Here is an 18,945-nt window from a genome sequence, read left to right on the forward strand (position 1 = left end):
TTTTGTGTATGGTGACGGGGATTAAGAGAGTCGCGGCACGGGAGGACAGTCGGATAGGACGAGAGACTCTTCGGAGAGATCCATCGGGAGAATCGAAGGATGGAACGCGCGTGGAAAAGAGTAGCGAAGGAGGATCTATAACGACGACGCGCCGCCGTCGGGTGCGTCGGTCTGAAATAACAGCGGGAATGCGTGCGTAGTGAATCAGCTCTCTTTCGTTCCGCAGCAGACACGCGAATCTCCTCTCGGCAGTGACTCTAACGCACGCACTTCTTCTTCGCCATCCCGCCGCCCTGTCTTGTCTTCAACCCTTCCTCAGTCGACCGGTGCATCGTCGGTGTCGTTGCTCACGATCGGCGCCGACGCTCGACAGGGTGAGAAAGAGAGAACCCTCGAGAGCAGATTGAGGAAAGCCAGAAGCGCCAGAAGCAACGCGGAGATCAGAAGCTGGGAGCGTGAAGAGGCCGAGGGGAGTTTTCGGGACGCTGTCGAAGGAGTTTTCTCGGAAAGGAGATCGCGAGCGTCACAATATAGTGAGTACGCAGCCTGCTTCGTACTTATAGATAAAGATACAGACGCGAAGCGAACGTGGGCGCGAACCGTCGACAGAATTCGCAAAGCCGAGCGCTTAGGGGCAGGTATTTCACGTCGAGTGAAAATTTATTGTAAAAAATTTATAGCAAAGATTCGCGAATTACTAAAATGTCCCCCTGAATCTACTTAGAATTTTTTTAGTGGTTTTCTAATAATCGCCGTTCCTAGAAGAAATATGAATCATTTCGTTCACTCGGTAAATTGGAGTAAAAATAACACTACAAGTATCAACATTTCCTGCTCATTAAAAGGACCGAGCAAATAAATTATTGTAGAAATGTGCAAAGTAATAAAAAACCAAATATTTTGTTAGTATAAAAACATAGTTATAGAAAAGTCAAAATCTTATTGTTTGCACAAGAAATACAATATTAATCCAAAAATGTAAATGAAAATTGAGCTCGTAAAATGTGTAATGATAATATATTAAGATAAATGGCAAAAAAAAATGAATATGATAAAAATATTATATTTTATTCAAAATTAATAAAAAATAGATGTGTTTCGAACTCACAGAGTCTTCTTCGGCGATGCTACGAGTGAACATGCAAATTAACTACTTATATCTATATACATCAACAAACTGATAAGAAATACATTATTGACAAAAAGGTTATCAAAAGACTATATTAAAAGTTAAACACTTTTTTTTTTTACACCAAATATAATAATTTATAAAATATACTAAAAACTTACATCGCGAACTAGCAAATAATAACCGAATTTAAGTAGTTTAATCTGCATTATATAAATTTTACTACTTTGACTCTCAAATTTTTCAGTACAAATTTTTTCTATAGTTTAATAAATTATTTATTATGTTGCACGCGCGCGTGTCTAGCTTCTAACATGACCTCCTGATAATCTTTTGCATATGTTTATATATATTATGTTTATCAGAGAAAGAGAGAGAGAGAGAGAGAGAGAGAGAGAGAGAGAGAGGAGAGAGTCTATTATAATGTACATACATAACTAATTTTCAAGTTCATTCGGAACTTTGCTGATTGAGGAAGATTCTGTAAGTTCGAAGTGCACCCATTTTTCAATGATTTTAAAAAAAGTGTAACATATTTATGCCACTCATATTTCATTTTCTTTACTGTATGCCTTATTACATTAATTTAAAAAAATAAAAATAATCAATAATAACTTGATACTTCTAGTGTAAAACAGGATATTGATTTTCTATGTTAGAAATAAACGAATTGATGTGGCTAATAATAATAATAATAATAAATATGATTGATTTAACGACGAGAACGCGGACAGACGTGCAGGCTAGTAGCTATTGCGGAAATGCGTGAAAATGTATACGCGTCATCAAGGCAACCAGGGACCGGGGCGATGACGCGTGCGATATATCGATAAGCTACGAGGTTCTGCTCGCGTGCGTGCATACGAGCGGGAAGACATCGTTCGGGAATGCAACTTTAATTGGTATTGCCTCGTTGGTCGATTAAAGCAGACTCGTGCCATTTATTTCCCGATGCGTTCGATCGCGGTCGTACGAACCGAACGCGAGTCTTCGATGGAAAATTTCTATCCTAGCGCAGCATGCTCTTCCCGATAATACTATATAGCGAATATATTTTGCTTTCTGGATGAGCATTACCTTTTTCAGTAACATTAAATAACGAACTTCCAAAATGCATTTTGTCCAAAATTAATTTGTTTTTAGTTAGACATGGTAATTATTGACATTATGGACTATAATATATCGTATGCCTTGATTTTTGATATTGTATATTATTTGAAATATGCCCTTTATTATTGTTAGAGATGGCGTAATGTTTTCAGTGTTGAAAGACTTATATTATAAGTTATTCTGAGATATTCAGAAAAGCATTTTTTTTATCATCAATTTATATACTGGAAAAATATAGACATTTCGAAGTGTGTGTGCATTGTTTTTTAACTAGAGACAAACAAAATGCATTTATTTAGCATTTTTAGCAATTGTTCAGCAATTTTGTTTAGTATTTCACATCCTACTAATTGACATATTATTATTTTCTATAAAGTGCATAATTGTCTTGTGCGTGTAATTTTTTTCTTTCTCGTCTTCTAAAAATAAGAAATTTTAGACAAAACGCATTTTGAAAGTCTGCTCCTCAAATGGCGAATACGTTAAATACACCTTAGACACATACACGACAAACTGACACAACGTAATAAAATCGTCAAGATAAAAATCGTCGACAAGTAATTAAACAACTCCATGAACCTTAACCTTGAAGGTAGAACGACGATTTAATTGCTATCCCTTTTCGTTTTATTACTAGTAAAGTCGTTCTCCGTGCCGCCATGATAATGAGAGAGCGCGCAGGTAACGATTAAGAAACACGGCAAGGTGATCGGTTAATTGATCGACTAATTAATTTGGAGCGCAGAGAGAGATTCTACTACGATACGGCCGGCAACTTCTCCTCGTGACTCTCATCGCGTCTCGAAGGTGTGGTTAGATTGTAAAAGGTAACGTTGAACAAAAATCGACTTTACACTACTTAAAGAACGAAGTTATTAATTCGTTGCACTCTATCCATGCAAGACATGGCGAAGTTTACCCCCTGTGCGTCCCTCGGCCAGACCAGGCAGCTTATTTAGCAGGCGAGAGAAAGGGGGAGGTAATTTATTCCGGCTTTACTTAATCTCTTCCCTCGCATGTCTCGACGGCTCTCGACCGAGTCTTCTTTAATCCAAATTCCAGATCGAGAAAGGGAACGCACGCGCGCGCGCGTGCTTGACAAAGAGGGGAAAGAGAGAGAGAGAGATCTAGAAACGCGCGCGTCCGTCGAGATCCCCCGACGATGAATCAGATTATCGTCGGGAGTAAATCGCTTGCGACTCCGCGATCGTTTACCGCGTTTCGTTTTCTGGCTCTACGACGCCAAACGTTTCGTAAAATAATGGTGTTTCGGAGTACTTAATCTCCGGCTAAGTAAGACTAAGTCTCTCGACTAAGTTGGCGCCGCGCCGTAGTGGAATGAAACACGCTCGAGTTTCAGTTAGCCCGAGATAATTCCCTCCTCCCCCCCCCCATTGACTCGACACAAAAATAATCATTAGCTTTATCGCGCAGCTTTTTCTTAAATTATAAACCGGCAGGCAGTTGGGTAGCATACAGATTGGATGGACTGGAGAAGTGCCGCGAGAGATTGTCTTGAGCGAGTCATAAAGCGAGTAACAGTGTTCGCTTCCGGTGTTTACATGAGCAAAACGCCGCGAGCGAGCAGGTCCGCGCGAACGATAATATACACGCTCCAGATGAATTACACGCGCGTTTCTTTGCCTCCCGTATTGTCCACGATCGCGTGGCTCGCATGAGTCTTTCTCGCATCCGGTGATGTCCAAGATATGCCTCTTGAAATTGCTGATTAACGTGTCTCTTTCTGAGACAAGATTCCGAGACAGTTCGTTTCCACCGAACTCCAAACAATATCGATTTCACGCAATTTATCGTTTGATATCAAATTTCTCTGAACAGATTTGTCGAACGTTCTACGTTATCAAATTGAATTTATAAACACTGAATACAGGTATATTTTTTCATAAAAAATGTACTTAAAAATACCTATTTTAGAATTTACTTAAAGATGTATATTATAAATACTTTCGAAATAATGAAAAAGTTATGAGAGAATTACAAATTATTTTACACATCATATTTAGAATCTGAATTAAAAATTATTTCTATAAAAGTGTATTTTTTTATAAAAGAGAAAAAATAAAGTGAAAAATTAACATTATAACAATAAAAATAATCATAATCGCATATATAATATATAATTATAGTTAGAAATACCACAACAATTTTTCTCTTAGTATGATATACGTTTTTAAACATTTCTGTGAGACTAAAAGCGTGAATTAAATTTATTTTGCCAACGTAAATTAACTATAATTTCGCTTTAATTTACTCTTCATTCTTTTTATTTTTAGAATCTCGAAAGAGATTGAAAGTTAAATCGAGATAAATATTATATTCTATATTGATGGACATTAAGAGTTATCCGAGCAAAGGTTAAAGCTCTGACTGGCGTTTTCTCAATGCACGTCCTTGAATGTAAGAACCATGCAACATATGTACACTGCGGCGCATTGTGTCATTTTTCTCAGTCCTTCGTCCTTTTGATTCTCTCTTGCTCGCTCCGTCTTGTGCATCAAAGTATCATCCGCAAAGGATTTCATTGAATACGAAACGAAGAGAAGGGACAAGAGATATTCGGGTAGGTATCGAATATAGAAAGCAAGAAAGAGAAAGAACGATCGCGAAGTAGGAGGTAAGATTGAAATTGCAAGTAAACTCGTAAGAAGTAAGCTACGATTTATTTGACGCGTCGCGCCGACTGCGGGCGAGCTAGAGTGGTTTATTTTATAAGACCAGATTGCTGGCCTCGCTCTGCCGGAATAGAATAATGAACGTTTCTCTCCATCCTTCGTAGTACAATCTCCTCCTTCTCCTCCTTCATCGTCCAAGCGCGGAATTTCCTCCCTCTCGCTCTTTCCACCCTGCCTCACGAAAGTCGAGTGTCGTTCAAGACCGCTCTTCGTATTGGATCACGCCGTGGTTATGGCTCTCCCTTTCTCGTCAGGCGAGATTGAAACGAAACTTTTTTTTTTTTTTTCGTCAAGCGTAACGTGGTAGAAGGAATATATATATGCAAGTTTCACGCCGTTTTGGTAACCTTGTTGTAATGGATCTTTATCTCGACTGCCCTCGCAATTTATAGATCTCCGTGTTTGAAAGTACTGGATTGAAAAATTAATTCAGGACGGGTACACGAGACCATTCTCTAGCCGGTTTCTTCCCCGCGATGTCGCATCTTATTGATCGTGCGTTCGTCGTGCGATCGAATTAACGATAATGCCCGTTAAGAGCGAGTTACATAGTACACAGTTAATCCTTTGCGCGTACAGTGTACCGCTAAATCGCTCGATAATCACGCCGAAGAGACGGTACCTGATTACATTCGACGAGGGGAATTTCAAATAAGAACTTACCGGTCATGGAGCGATAACTCTTTTGGCGCCGTCCGTCGCAAGATCGTCGAGGCACAAGAGATCTTGTAGTGCCGGACGTGGCACTTACTCCATCCTCTCGCTTCGCGGATCGACTTTGTGTATAGATCCTGAAAGCAAAAAGCCTACGATTAAATTCATCACGATAGATTATTATAACTGCGATATATGTATTTGATCACTAATGCACTAGCTAATTAAATTTTAATGATTGATCATCAAGAAGAAGGATTAACGATATGCCTATTTCATGTAAGTGCTTATTTTATTATTAATGATACACTCGATATTGAATTCTTAAGATCCGCACTGAGAGAAAAGTATTTATTGGTTAATTACTGGTGACTATAATTCTATGCTAAAGTAAGATTAAGATAGCCATACTATTATTATAATGTTATGTAGCGTGGATTTACAATTTTTAAAAATTAGAATGAATAACGTATACTGTACAGCGTACTTGTCAGGATCTTACGTTAAACTGTTCAGCGAGCTCGCGTCCCTGCTTCGTCTCTTTCCCCGCACGGAGGGGGCATAGATGGATAGTCAGTAATACGCAATCACACGACCCCGAGGGCTCAATCACATTTCACGGGGAAACCGCGACGGTTATCAAATTCGGGAATCTTCTGCGCGCGAGTTTCTCCTTTCCTCTCCTCTTTCTCAAAAACAAACACTCGCATTCCTCAACGAACAAGCGCGATCACTCGAACGGACTTTACATACAACGGTAGATAATATTGTAGTTGTTTCTTAAACTGACTATATATGTATATATATATATATATATTGTATTTTACATAGAATCATAAATGCAATTGTATTATTGCTAAATTATATAGTAGTAATAACATTAAAAATAAAACTTCTAATTGTAATTATTTTACCATACAATTATATATCTAATCAATCACAAATACTTTTCTCTTAATGAGAAAATCTGAAAATATTGTGAAATATTTCGAAGTGAAAAATGGATGATTTTACGCGTGTAATTACATCAGTGCATATAAATATTGCACGTTTTTACGAGTTAATATATCCCTTCGACTTTTTGACGTGGCATTACCGAGATTTGCTATGGCTACTGATGTACTGGCGTTGCCGCAAAATTTATTAATAACCGCCAGACACGCGCGCGTACGTATTTATATATTTATACGAAGGCAGGCACTGCCTTCGAAATGGATTCCGAGAAGAAAAACTCTGCCTACGCGCGGCTTTATGCCGATTAAACAACGCGTCGAACGCTGTGCATTACAAAGTTTTTGCAATAAAATGTCTCGGATATGGCAAACGTTAACGTGATGTGCGCAATGAGTATAAATCATGCAGTAGCTCGTGTCAAACGTTGGTGTCATTAGTATTACGGTATTGCGAAAACCGTCCATTAACGAGAATGAAGCATGATCGAATTTGCTTCGTCTACGCAGAATCACGATTCAAGATGATAAATCGTGCATGCGAGTCCACTGACTGTCCTCTTTAGCTTCTAGAACGCTTTGCGCGTCGGAAGAAATCTGATAGATTTCTCTTTTTATCATTTAATACTCAAAGAAAAGTGTACGATATTTGTGACTATATGATAAAATAATTACGGATAGTAATTCCATTTTTTTAGTTATTACTATGACGTTAAAATTATATTGATGACAGTAATTAATTGTATTTATAATTCTACCAAAGAACGCGTAGTTGGCACCGAAGATCAATTATAATTAAATTATGGTAATTGGAAGCAGTTTTGTTTCAGTGCACGTTTAACGAAAACATATGTTTATTACTTGACATCTAATTAAATATAAAAAGCAGATTGAATTTCTCAGCATTGATGAAATTTTCTTTGCAACGAGTCTGAACGATAGCTCGTCTCCGGCATGGGATTAGCATCGAAATATTCGCTTAGCCGCCAAACCAGCAACGATGTTATTCCGAGTGCGTCCATTCCGGTCGAACTTGGGCGACTGCGAAATCGAATTGTCAGAAGCGGCGCGTAAATTCGTCACGTTCGCGGTTACCCGCCGCGCTTAACCAACTGCTAATCTTTCTAAAGCCACAGCCGCCTTGCCATCGACCGCGAGACTGTCCCGTGTTTGCATACATTTCCGTCTTCGGAAATCGAGTAACGTTCGCACTTTCGATCCACGCTCGTTTCCAGTCATTCGACGTTTTTGATGACACGCAATGGAAATCTAATGTTTATTTAAGCTGATCAACGTCGCCTAGTCCAAAAATCAAATATATTATATGTTATAACTTCGTAAATTTAACGATAAGAAATAATAAATTAAAAATTTTTATTTTTAGAGCACATATTTTTATACGATTTGTTAAAATAATAGATTGATTAAAAATTATTTCAATGCTAATAAAAATTTATAATAGATTTCGTACAAATTTCAAATAATGGCTAAGAATATAATATATGTAGGATATATTTCTATTTTGCGATTTAGTTTGGCAAAAAATAAAAATAATAAAATAATACACGCTTATTAGCAGTAAGATGTATATCGCAAATAAATTTTGCCGCCATAATTATATACAAGTCAATATTCATGACAGCTAAATGGACTTACGAAAAGTATAGATGAGACTGATTGCCGCGTATATACGCTGTACATTACTAATTTATCAGCTGGAATCTGAATTCACTAATTGCCATACACGCCACACGTAATGTTTCATGTAAGACAAAACGAATGATGACTCTATTCGCGGCATTGAATAATATATCGCATAATAGGCGAAAGAATAGACCGACAGAGAAACCTAATGAGTCATTCTCTTCGCAATCCTCGAAGGAGCACCGATTATATTTTATACTCGAAGGATCACGTATCGTAAGAATGAGAGAATCTGAATAGAAATACATACACGAATCTGCCGGATACTTATTAATACCCGTGTTAATTAAATTAATTAATTTTTTATAACGCGAAGAGATAAATAAGGATTATTTTGCCGCCGGAAGATCAAAGATAGAAAAAATAATTATCGCGTGCACAGGAAATCGCAATTGTATAAATATACGCGACCGGATATAGCGGAGTATGGATACTGAACTCAGAGTATCGGGAATTGTGCTTCCGCTTGTCGACAGGTAGTTGTTCGGCGGACGTCTCGCTCTTTTCGATAGAGAACGATAGAAGACAGAAGACGAGAAGTGTACAAGGGCACTGTTAACGAGATGGGGATTATACACGCGCGGGACCGGGCGAAGAAACTGTTACGACGTAACAGGTTATTTGTTCAACGCGGTTACATCGCACAGCTCGCTCGGTGGTTGAGAGAAGCGGACGAAAGGGCGGGAGAGGGGGGGGGGGGGGGGGGGGGAGCGTGCCGCGGTGACGATTCGACGATAGCTCTGCCGCCTTCCTTCTTCCGCGTATAACTCTTGTGTTCTGCTGAACCACCGTCCTAACGCTTCCCCGATTACGCAGACTATGAGTAAACCAGCCAAAACAAAAGTTACCGAACAATCACGGTTGCCGTATATCTGATAGATGACGCGATTATTCCTCGCGAAAAGAATTTGCGAGAGGATAAATTTCATATTTTGCTCGCTGGATTTTGCAACGATTGTATAGTATTTATAGTCTACTAGATTTATATCGACGGTTATCGTTAACTCGTTCAGAGAAATAAATAGAGGTCCGAAACCTCCAGTATTTCATCGCCGCATTTGCTTAACGAGCGCATGTCGTAAAATCTATTGTAGTCGTTATTCAAAGGACATTTACTCGCGGATGCGCGATAAATCGTGGAACCTTTGTCAGCGCGACGACAACGGGGAGGGCGGGCCTTATGCACCTACTCACGGGGGCTGATAATGCGAGTCCCTAATAGGTTGACCACATAATAATACCGGCTGTGCGCGGCTGCGGAGTGCCGCGATTAAGAGAGCGGACGGCTCTCCGGTCCCACGTCCCGTTTTCTTCAAGCCTTAAGTGGTCGCGTGAAAAAGAGCTAGGTAGCATTTAGGATTAAGCGTAAGCACAAGAAAACTGAGTAGCTGAAAGTCGAGATATAAAAGGAACGAACAAAAATATTCAAAAAATCCCAAGATGATAAAATGTACGGATGATGGAAAAAATTCAATGTTAATTATTAACTATATATTAATTTATAAATATAATTGATGTTCAAGGATTTAATTAATTCATGCAATGTTTTTGAAACGACTATATTATATAAAAAAAAAGTACTAGCTATTATATAGATAAGTGATAGCTATATAAATTTAATGTAGAATTGATTGCAACTATTGCTGTTGTTGCAACATGAAATAATTTTTTTAACATTAATTTTATAAAACATATATGGTTATCATCTACTACTACGTCTTTTTCTTCGAATAATGCATAATTGTTCTTTGAGTGTCGCAACGAAAGTCATCAAATGTTATAACAAGAGCGCAATTCCGAAGGTTCCAACGAATCTCAAAGAAAAAGAAAGAGGGCTCATCAATCTCTGGACCTCGTTGCGCTTGTTCCGCCAATTACGTTACGACAATGCGACATGGTTTGCGGACGGTAAACAAAAGGGTCTGCACCAACTTCTCCGTAGCACTTCCTAGAATGCATCACGAAAGGAGTACGACTAAAAGCAATTTGAGCCAAGAAGACATCTGCGAACACACACAGAGTTTTGGATAGTCTGTTGTTCAAGAATGTTTTGGTTTCAAAATTTTATTAGAAATACATGCCGTTATGAGATTGCTGCATCTTAAGTCCTAGAAATTACATAAATCTAGGTTTATATTTATTTATGAAAAAAATATCATATATTCACGCATTAATTCTCATATTCAGCTGTATATCGCAATAGTCATTTCATATGAAACAAATAATAATAGAAAATTAAATAAGCAAAGATCACAAATGCCTTATACATTTCGCCTTTCAGATCGTTTAATATTTTAACTATAAAAAGAACATATCTTCTTTTATAGAATAATTTTTTTAACCGTTAAGAAATATATGTTATATATTTAACAAATATAACATACACACATAGAACACTAATGATCCTCCGATACAAAATGTATTAATTATTATTATTATAATAATGCATCTTAAAACACGAAAAACTTATTGAAAAAAACATTAATATAGAAATATTAATATAAAGAAAAGATCACGAACATAGAAATCTTAAGCAATTAATTTGTATTATGTAAAACCGCTTTTGCGATTTGCCGTGGAGAAACAATGTGATCCGCTCCTTTCGTATACAATGTTTCCTAAATGATAAAGGGCGTATAACGCAGTCATTAATCATCATTACGGGGCGTAATGATTGCCGGTGGAAGTCGTTGCCACGAAATAATGAGACCATTCTGCTTCACAGATCGTGCCTTCCCTAATCTCGACTGGCCATCGAATAACACGGCACGACTACCAGATTTCTCTTTCTAAACGAGGATCTCCGTGTCCACGGCTTAGCGATGTCAGATTTTATCGGTGGTGAGCCTAGGCCGAGAAGGGTCTGGATCCGTGTCACGAACGCGTTATCCCCTTCGGGGTGGTATGCGCGAGACTATTATCCACCACCACGCGACGCGGTCCATCGATCGAAGACGCGATCGGTCGGCAGTATCTCGATGGTAATTAACATTCGCGTTTTTCTATCTGTCTCAAGGATCTCTCCACAAAACTTCTACTAAGAGAAAAGTTTGAAGTATTTGTGACTATACTTACATGTTACCTTAATTACGGCTATTACTATTTATTACCTCTATAATGTATTAGTAATTATCAAGCGACACGGCAGTCAAGGACATAAAAATATAAAATGGAAATATAAAACGGACCGCGTGATCGCGTAACGAGTGAACGCACATGTTCGTGTCGCTATCAAGTTTGCGGCGTTACCACCCTAATGCTTGTTCTACCAATGTAGATTAATTTTAATCGTGGTTCAACTTACTCTTCATTTTTTAATTCTCAGAACTAGATGAAGAGTTCGTTGAACCACGCACTGAAAAAAAGATTGGTTGAATATGTATTAATATTAAACTACATTGAGGTAAAAACGGGTAAAAGAGAAAAATTTTCGCACAATTATCCAATTCTAGTCACGAATATTAAATACTTTTCTCTCAATGTGTAAAGACATCTTACATTAATTCCGGTAATCTGCTAACAGTTGAATTCTGCCTTTATATCACGTCATCGTAAAATGATTACGAGCGCGCCTTTCATTATGCTAATTGCACATGGTTACAATGTGAGGCACTACCAAGAGCTCCGATTACGGCCGGTAAGCGCAACGCTTTTTTTTTGTAATTCGGCGATATCCATCAAACGGAAATTACAGCTTTATATGCGGCAGCGGGCGCGGAAATAAAGCAGAAAAACCGACATCCTCGCGCGCTCGAGGTGTTGTTTGAATCAGCGTACGAAACGAACGCGCAATCTTTTCTAATTATCTCGTTCCACAAGCGGGAATTGCAAATCGTAATCGGGTATGCTAATGGATACAGGGGAAACGTAACGATGTTAACCGCGTTTTTATGTCGCTGCGGTATACCCCCTCGGGCACCGATGTGCCCGCGTGCGCGCAGGTGTGCGACGTGATGCAACAACAAACGCTTACAGCGAAGGTCGCCTCGGGCGACTGTCAGCCAGCGGTGGTACGTCATCGACGTATATCGCGTCTGCTCAGATTAATGGCGCTAGAAAATTTCTTAATTATCGTGCTCGCGCATCGCGATTACAGTAAGAGACCCGCCGACGATTTGTTTGAGAGACATTTCTCTTTCTCTCTTCTTACTCAGGTTGACTTCTGTCAAAGCTCTTTTTGCTTGCCTCCTCGTGGATTTTGACGAAATTTTTTTTGCTTCATTTTATCTACATTAGCTGTTAATAATTTTTTCGAAACTGCATTGCACATGCGCTCGCATTTTACTGATTTTGATTTATCGATTATGTAACTTGTTTTCTGGGACGGAAATGTGAAAAGTAAAATTTTTTGCATGTATGAGTATGTATAGAAAATTTTCACTTTTCATATGTTTCTACTCTAGAAAAAAGTTACATGATCGATATCCTGTGACTATCGACGATTCAAAGTTTCAACTGTCGCTGTATTCAACAACAATGAGGGATAGGATAAATAAACGTGGTCTTACCAAACAATCATTCAGTATATCCAGTTTATCATGTTTAACGGATAGACCGGTAAGAATAATTAAGGCGTCGCGACTTACATACTGAAACAAAGTATCACGATAATGTATATTGAACATTTTATTATATAGTAAAAAGAGAAAGCGAACGTAAATTTCTCCAGGACGCTTCACCCTTCACGTGCCTTACACATATAAACCAATTCATGAATATAAATTTTCAATATCAGCGTAAAAATCTTCTGTCTCACGTTTGCATTAATCGCGGCTAGAAAATTTCTTAATTATATCATGCTTTAGCATCGCGTGTTAATAGAGGCACGTTGAGGGACGACACTCCCCCTCTCCCTCTCTCTCTTTCAAGAAATTTACATGCTTCCTCTCATAAGAGGGGGGGGGGGAATGTAAATTTCTTCGGGCACTTCACCCTTCGCGCGCGCGATTTAAACCAATTCATGAATATAAATTTTCAATATCTGCGGGAAAAATCTTCAGATAGTAATCCTGCGTGGATTTATCGCAACTTTGTTGCTCACGAACGTTGCCCGCGAGGACGTGATGCACGGTACGATAAGAGCCAAGGGTTTGTCCAGTGCGACTGATTTCAATTTATCTCGCGGCGCGTATCCCGGCTTAATCGCGAGAGCGGGGGAGGCAACGTTTCTCGTTACATCTCGTGACTACCGAATCCGCCTGCTCACGCGTGTACCCGCTTATCTCGACGTATCGCCGCGTCGTGTCTTATGCCGCAATTGAAAAGAGAGTCGTAGTCATACACAACGAATTCTCGTACGCGCGCGCTCCGTATTTACTCGCTCAAGAGAAAAACCTGTTTTCGCACGCCGGTGGTCAACATTGCCGAGGCAATTGTCCGGCGTACCGAAACACGCACGCGAGTGAGAGAAATATAAGGCCTCGTTACGAAAAAGGCGATGTTCTCGTTCGCGCGTGATGCGTGTTGGAATTTCCACAGGTGGAATTTTCACTGTGTGATCGGAATTGAGTCCCTCAAGTAAGAGTCTGACCAACTTCGACAGTGTCGTTGATTCAAACAATATGCTCAAATATGGCGGTCAAGGACACAAAGCACAGTAAGCAATAAAAAAAAATGTTAAATATATTTTTATACTGCTCGTACAGTCAAGAGCATGTCAATTTTATAATTTAATAAATTAGAGCTATGCAATTTTATAATTTTTATAATCTTTTTCTAGTTTCTATTTAAATTATTTATTTTATTCAATTTCCACATTATTATAAATAAGATTGATTTTATCGTCATTGATCGCAGACTCAAATGTTACAAAATTGCAAATTATCCAATTTGTAAAGTAATAGTACCTGATAAGATTCTTGCGTAAAGGACTTTAATCGCAATAAGAACAGTCGAGTAAATCGTGGTCGTAATATGGAGCTGTCTCGTTCCCTTCCCGCACGAGAGATCATAGAAATTGAATAAAAAAAAAAAAGAAGGAAAAGAGTAGGCACTGATTTTTATTCTTTGAACTTTATCTCCGCAAGCGCCGCTTCTGAGAAGGATGTAGATTGATTTACGCAATACAATAGCTCCGAATGCTACGACGCAACGACGGCGTAATACGGCCAATCTTATGTCCGCCTTGACACCACTAACATTCGTCAAAAATAACTCACGACCGTCCGCAATTAAACGAGAGCGTATTCCCCGACCTTCGACGGTGCACGAAGGATTGATTCACAATCTGTACAAGAGAGACAAACTGATCGTTCATTACTATCATGAAATATTAGCGTAAAAATTGCGAATTGTTTAATCATTATTCCATAATACGTATATACCTTATTCGCTATCGATTATCAAAGAAGCTATTGCGTAGAACAGAAAATAGAATCTTAATGATAGGATAAATTAAAATTATAATTACGGAGAAAAAATATCTCCGCGGAAGAAAACAAGGGCTTGTTGTGCGATGAAAATAATTTGGCGCCTGGGCGCTGCGCTGCCGCGAAGCAAATCAAGATTTATCGATTCGCCTCCGGATACGTGCCATTTCCATTGGCTACAGAGAGCGAACGAGGCACGTCGACAGCCAAAACATTTCTGAAATAGATCGCACGTCGTAATGTATATATCTAGGTCATATTTACCATAGAACAAAACCCCCCGGAAACTCCGAAAACATAAGTGACTCTCGCTACTGCTCGCCAAACTGAACAGGTATGCTAATATTTTATATATATATATTTATATATATATATATACATATATGTGTACATCAAGTACACCTAAGCCAAAATGTTGCGATGCATATGTGTCTGAATTCACAAATTCGATCTAAATACATACATGACGATTACAGGAAAAACCATCACGTCATTGATACATTTAGATCGTTAAGAGAGAAAAATTGGTTGTAATTATCACAATTTAATTTACAGTCATTTTCAATACTAACTATATATTTCTAATTTTTTTAAACACATAAAACAGACTGAAATTGGGGTATATTAAGTTAGCACCCCAACTATAGTACTCAGGAGTTCTGATTAGAGTTCCCACTTCCTTTTGACGAGACGAAGAGTTCCCTATAGTTAATAACAAGAGTTCCGCTCAATAAACATTTTTTTTACATTTTTTAAAAATGGGGTGCTAACTTTTTATTGAATTTCGAGGTGGAATAGTTCTGAGCGGCTTAATAACTTCAATTTGCGATTGCTTAGAGTTCCTGATATGTAAAAAAAAATTTTCGAATAATAAAAAAAAATTAAAAATTTTTGAAGAATTAATTTTTAGATACAATAGTTCTGATGATAATTCCTGCTTTTTTTTAACGATACGAAGAGTTCTCTATGATTTTTGATGATATATGCGCTTAATAATCATTTTTTAATAATTTTTTAAAAATGGGGTTTTAATTTTTTAACGAAATTCAAGGTTGCATAGTTCTGATCAGCTTAACAAAACTATTTTGTGAATACCTAGAGTTCTTGATACATAAAAAACATTTTTGAAATATAATAAAGTTTAAAAAAAATAGTGGAAATCTTTGAAAATTTTTTTGAGAGTACCGAATAGTTCTGAGTAGCGTTTCTTATAGTACTCGACGAGTTCTATCGAAAACTGTAAGGTGAAGAAGCGATTGGACCAACGGTTTGCAAGATACAGCGACATTTGTCGGAACATTAACAATTCTTAGAGTGAGTATATCTCGGAAACCTTTGATCAAAAATTTTTTTCTAAGTCCCACGTCGGAAAATTTTTTGGGAGTACCGAGTAGTTCTGTTCGGAGTTCTGGACAGTTCTCGGCGAGTTCTGTCGAAAAGTATCAGGGCTCAAAGCGATTGGACCAATGGTTTCCAAGATATACTCTAAAAATTGTTGATCTTCTGACAAATGTCGCTGTATCTTGCAAACCGTTGGTCCAATCGCTTTTTCACCTTACAGTTTTCGATAGAACTCGTCGAGTACTATAAAAAACGCTACTCAGAACTACTCGGTACTCTCAAAAAAATTTTCAAAGATTTCCACTATTTTTTTTAAACTTTATTATATTTCAAAAATGTTGTTTATGTATCAAGAACCCTAGGTATTCACAAAATAGTTCTGTTAAGCTGATCAGAACTATGCGACCTTGAATTTCGTTAAAAAGTTAGCACCCCATTTTTTAAAAATTATTAAACAATGATTATTAAGCGCATATGTCATTAAAAATCATAGAGAACTCTTCGTATCGTCAAAAAGAAGCAGGAATTATCATCAGAACTATTGTATCTAAAAATTAATTTTTCAAAAATTTTTTAATTTTTTTTTTATTATTCGAAAATTTTTTTTTACGTATCAGGAACTCTAGGCAATCACAAATTGAAGCTATTAAGCCGCTCAGAACTATTCCACCTCGAAATTCGATAAAAAGTTAGCACCCCATTTTTAAAAAATGTAAAAAAAATGTTTTTTGAGCGGAACTCTTGTTATTAACTATAGGGAACTCTTCGTCTCGTCAAAAGGAAGTGGGAACTCTAATCAGAACTCCTGAGTACTATAGTTGGGGTGCTAACTTAACATACCCCTGGAAATGACTTAAGTGATCAACTGGATTATAAAGAAATGGATTATAGGGTGGGTGCCATTCCGTATCCCCTGAACATTAAACGATTAATATTCACGCTCAGTCCCAAGATTTACATTCTTCTATTATTTGCAGATATATTTTTATGTCCTCACATATTATATGTTATTAATATGTCTATTATATCTAATTTCAATTACTATTTGCCATATGTTAAATAATAAATTTTTATTCCTTATTAAAAGTGGATTGAATAACGAACAAATTATTATTCATCATTCACAAGTAGCCGAATAACGAATAAATTCTTATTCGTCATTTATTGAAAAAAGCCTAATTAATTAAGAATAAATATTTATTTATTAATCGTTAATCGTGGAATTCCAATCATGCCCATCCCTGTTTTCCAATTTTATTACATTATTCTTCCTTCTTCCAATTAGAATAAATTTAAGATTATGTAACTGAAATATCAAAAGTGACGAATTGTTGAACTTTAATTTATTTATAACTTTGTTTTTAAAAGTAGACAAAAAAAATTATGAATAAACAAACGCGTACATATATGAACTATCGAATTCCGTATATAATTTTGGAAGAATATTCACATGGGGGTGTTACAATTTTATTTATTTATAATTTTTTTTTTAACGGAGGATAAAAATTTTTTTTTGGTGGACAAATGTGAACAAATGGTGGACGATCGAATACGATATTAATTGTATTAAAATTCGGATTTGGGGATACCAACTTCACAGACCTCACTGAAACCGATTATAAATTGTAATTAAATTATGGTTTCTTCTCTCAGCGTACACGTGGTCCCTATGAAATTATTTTTCCAACTTGTGGCTGAGTGTTTTCCCACGGGGAAACGCTGCTTCCGTAGACTACGAATCGTTCGTCGAGTTTGTCCCTCGACAAGTCGCTACTAGACTATGTCGTTGAATGATGAATCGTTCATTGTGCGACGTTACGCCGAAGAGCAGTCGGTACTTGCGCAACATATGTGGGCACATTCTAAGCCAATCTCGATCTAATTCCAATTCTATCAATTCGAAACAATTCAAGGTGCTACGAGAGCGATAACGACAGAGAGTTCTGTACAAGCGAGATTGGTCGAGATAATCGACACGCGAGAAACGACGTTTGAAAAAAATATCGCGCTCATCTTTATCGTCAGAAATTATTTTATTCCATCCGACTCTGAATCCGATTAAATCCGATTCGACTCGGCCTTCACGCGCGCGTCTGTCTCGCGAGATTCTTCAGCGAGATGCGACGACAGGTATAGCTCAAGAGGTTTGTTTATCGATCTCCGCCGGGCATTGTAAATGCGTTCACGTAATTCAGAAAAAGTACGTGGCCGTTTTGTATCGCGCCCTCGTCGTAGGAGGCGGCGGCGGAAGTACGTCGTGATTCGCCACGACGCCGGAAGCGACGCACGTGCGTCGTCGTTTTCGTAATTCATTCACTTGTTTTCTTGGAATTCATTTGAGGATGGGACTAAGAACGTATGTATGTATTATACATTCTGAAGATCCCTAAAAAAATCTGGCGTTAATCCTCGTCGTGTAAGTCAAAAATATTCTCAATTTAAAAAGATAGAGCAGAGTGAGATTATTCCGTCACTTTCAACCTTAAAGTAATATAAAATTTACTGCAACAAACGATATCCTTTTGCAGTAATGTACTTATAACTATTTTAAACAATCATGATTGCTTCTTGAGAGCACAAGCGACCTTTAGATGCTTATAGATTTTATGCTCAGATTATACGCTGCTCAGAAACAATATCCTAAATGAAATAGCCCCCCCCCCCCCCCTCTATCCTAAGTCGAAGGATGAAAATTGATAAAGACAGTGTGACGATAAGTGACGATAATTATCATATTTATAGACAATGTAACGAGAAAAGTTGATGCAAAACCGATTAATAAAGGGATCGCGCACTTTCGTGTTATAAAGAGGTCGAGGTTTATTCACGCTCCCATAAATCTCATTAATTGCCCGTCTATTCGACACGCATCGAGGAAGTCACACGAATGATCTTACAATTACGCAAGACGCAGACACGCCGGGTCATTCACCGATTCCGTGCATTGTTCCGTCAGGTCAAGAACAACGCCAACACGCTGCCGAGTCGCGCGCGCG

General features: G+C 37.8%; 1 protein-coding gene across 1 annotated transcript in view; it reads left to right on the plus strand.

Annotated features, from left to right (window-relative positions):
- The first annotated feature begins 205 nt into the window (after positions 1 to 205).
- LOC108779760 (fibroblast growth factor receptor homolog 1) overlaps positions 206 to 18,945 on the plus strand; it is a 51,885-nt gene continuing 33,145 nt past the window's right edge. Inside the window, exon 1 of the mRNA XM_018547251.1 lies at positions 206 to 533. The gene's annotated coding sequence lies outside the window, so the exon portion shown is untranslated. The remainder of the gene's footprint in view (positions 534 to 18,945) is intronic.

This window comes from Cyphomyrmex costatus, unplaced genomic scaffold, assembly GCF_001594065.2.
Source record: "Cyphomyrmex costatus isolate MS0001 unplaced genomic scaffold, Ccosl1.0 scaffold61, whole genome shotgun sequence".
Classification (NCBI taxonomy): Eukaryota; Metazoa; Arthropoda; class Insecta; order Hymenoptera; family Formicidae; genus Cyphomyrmex; species Cyphomyrmex costatus.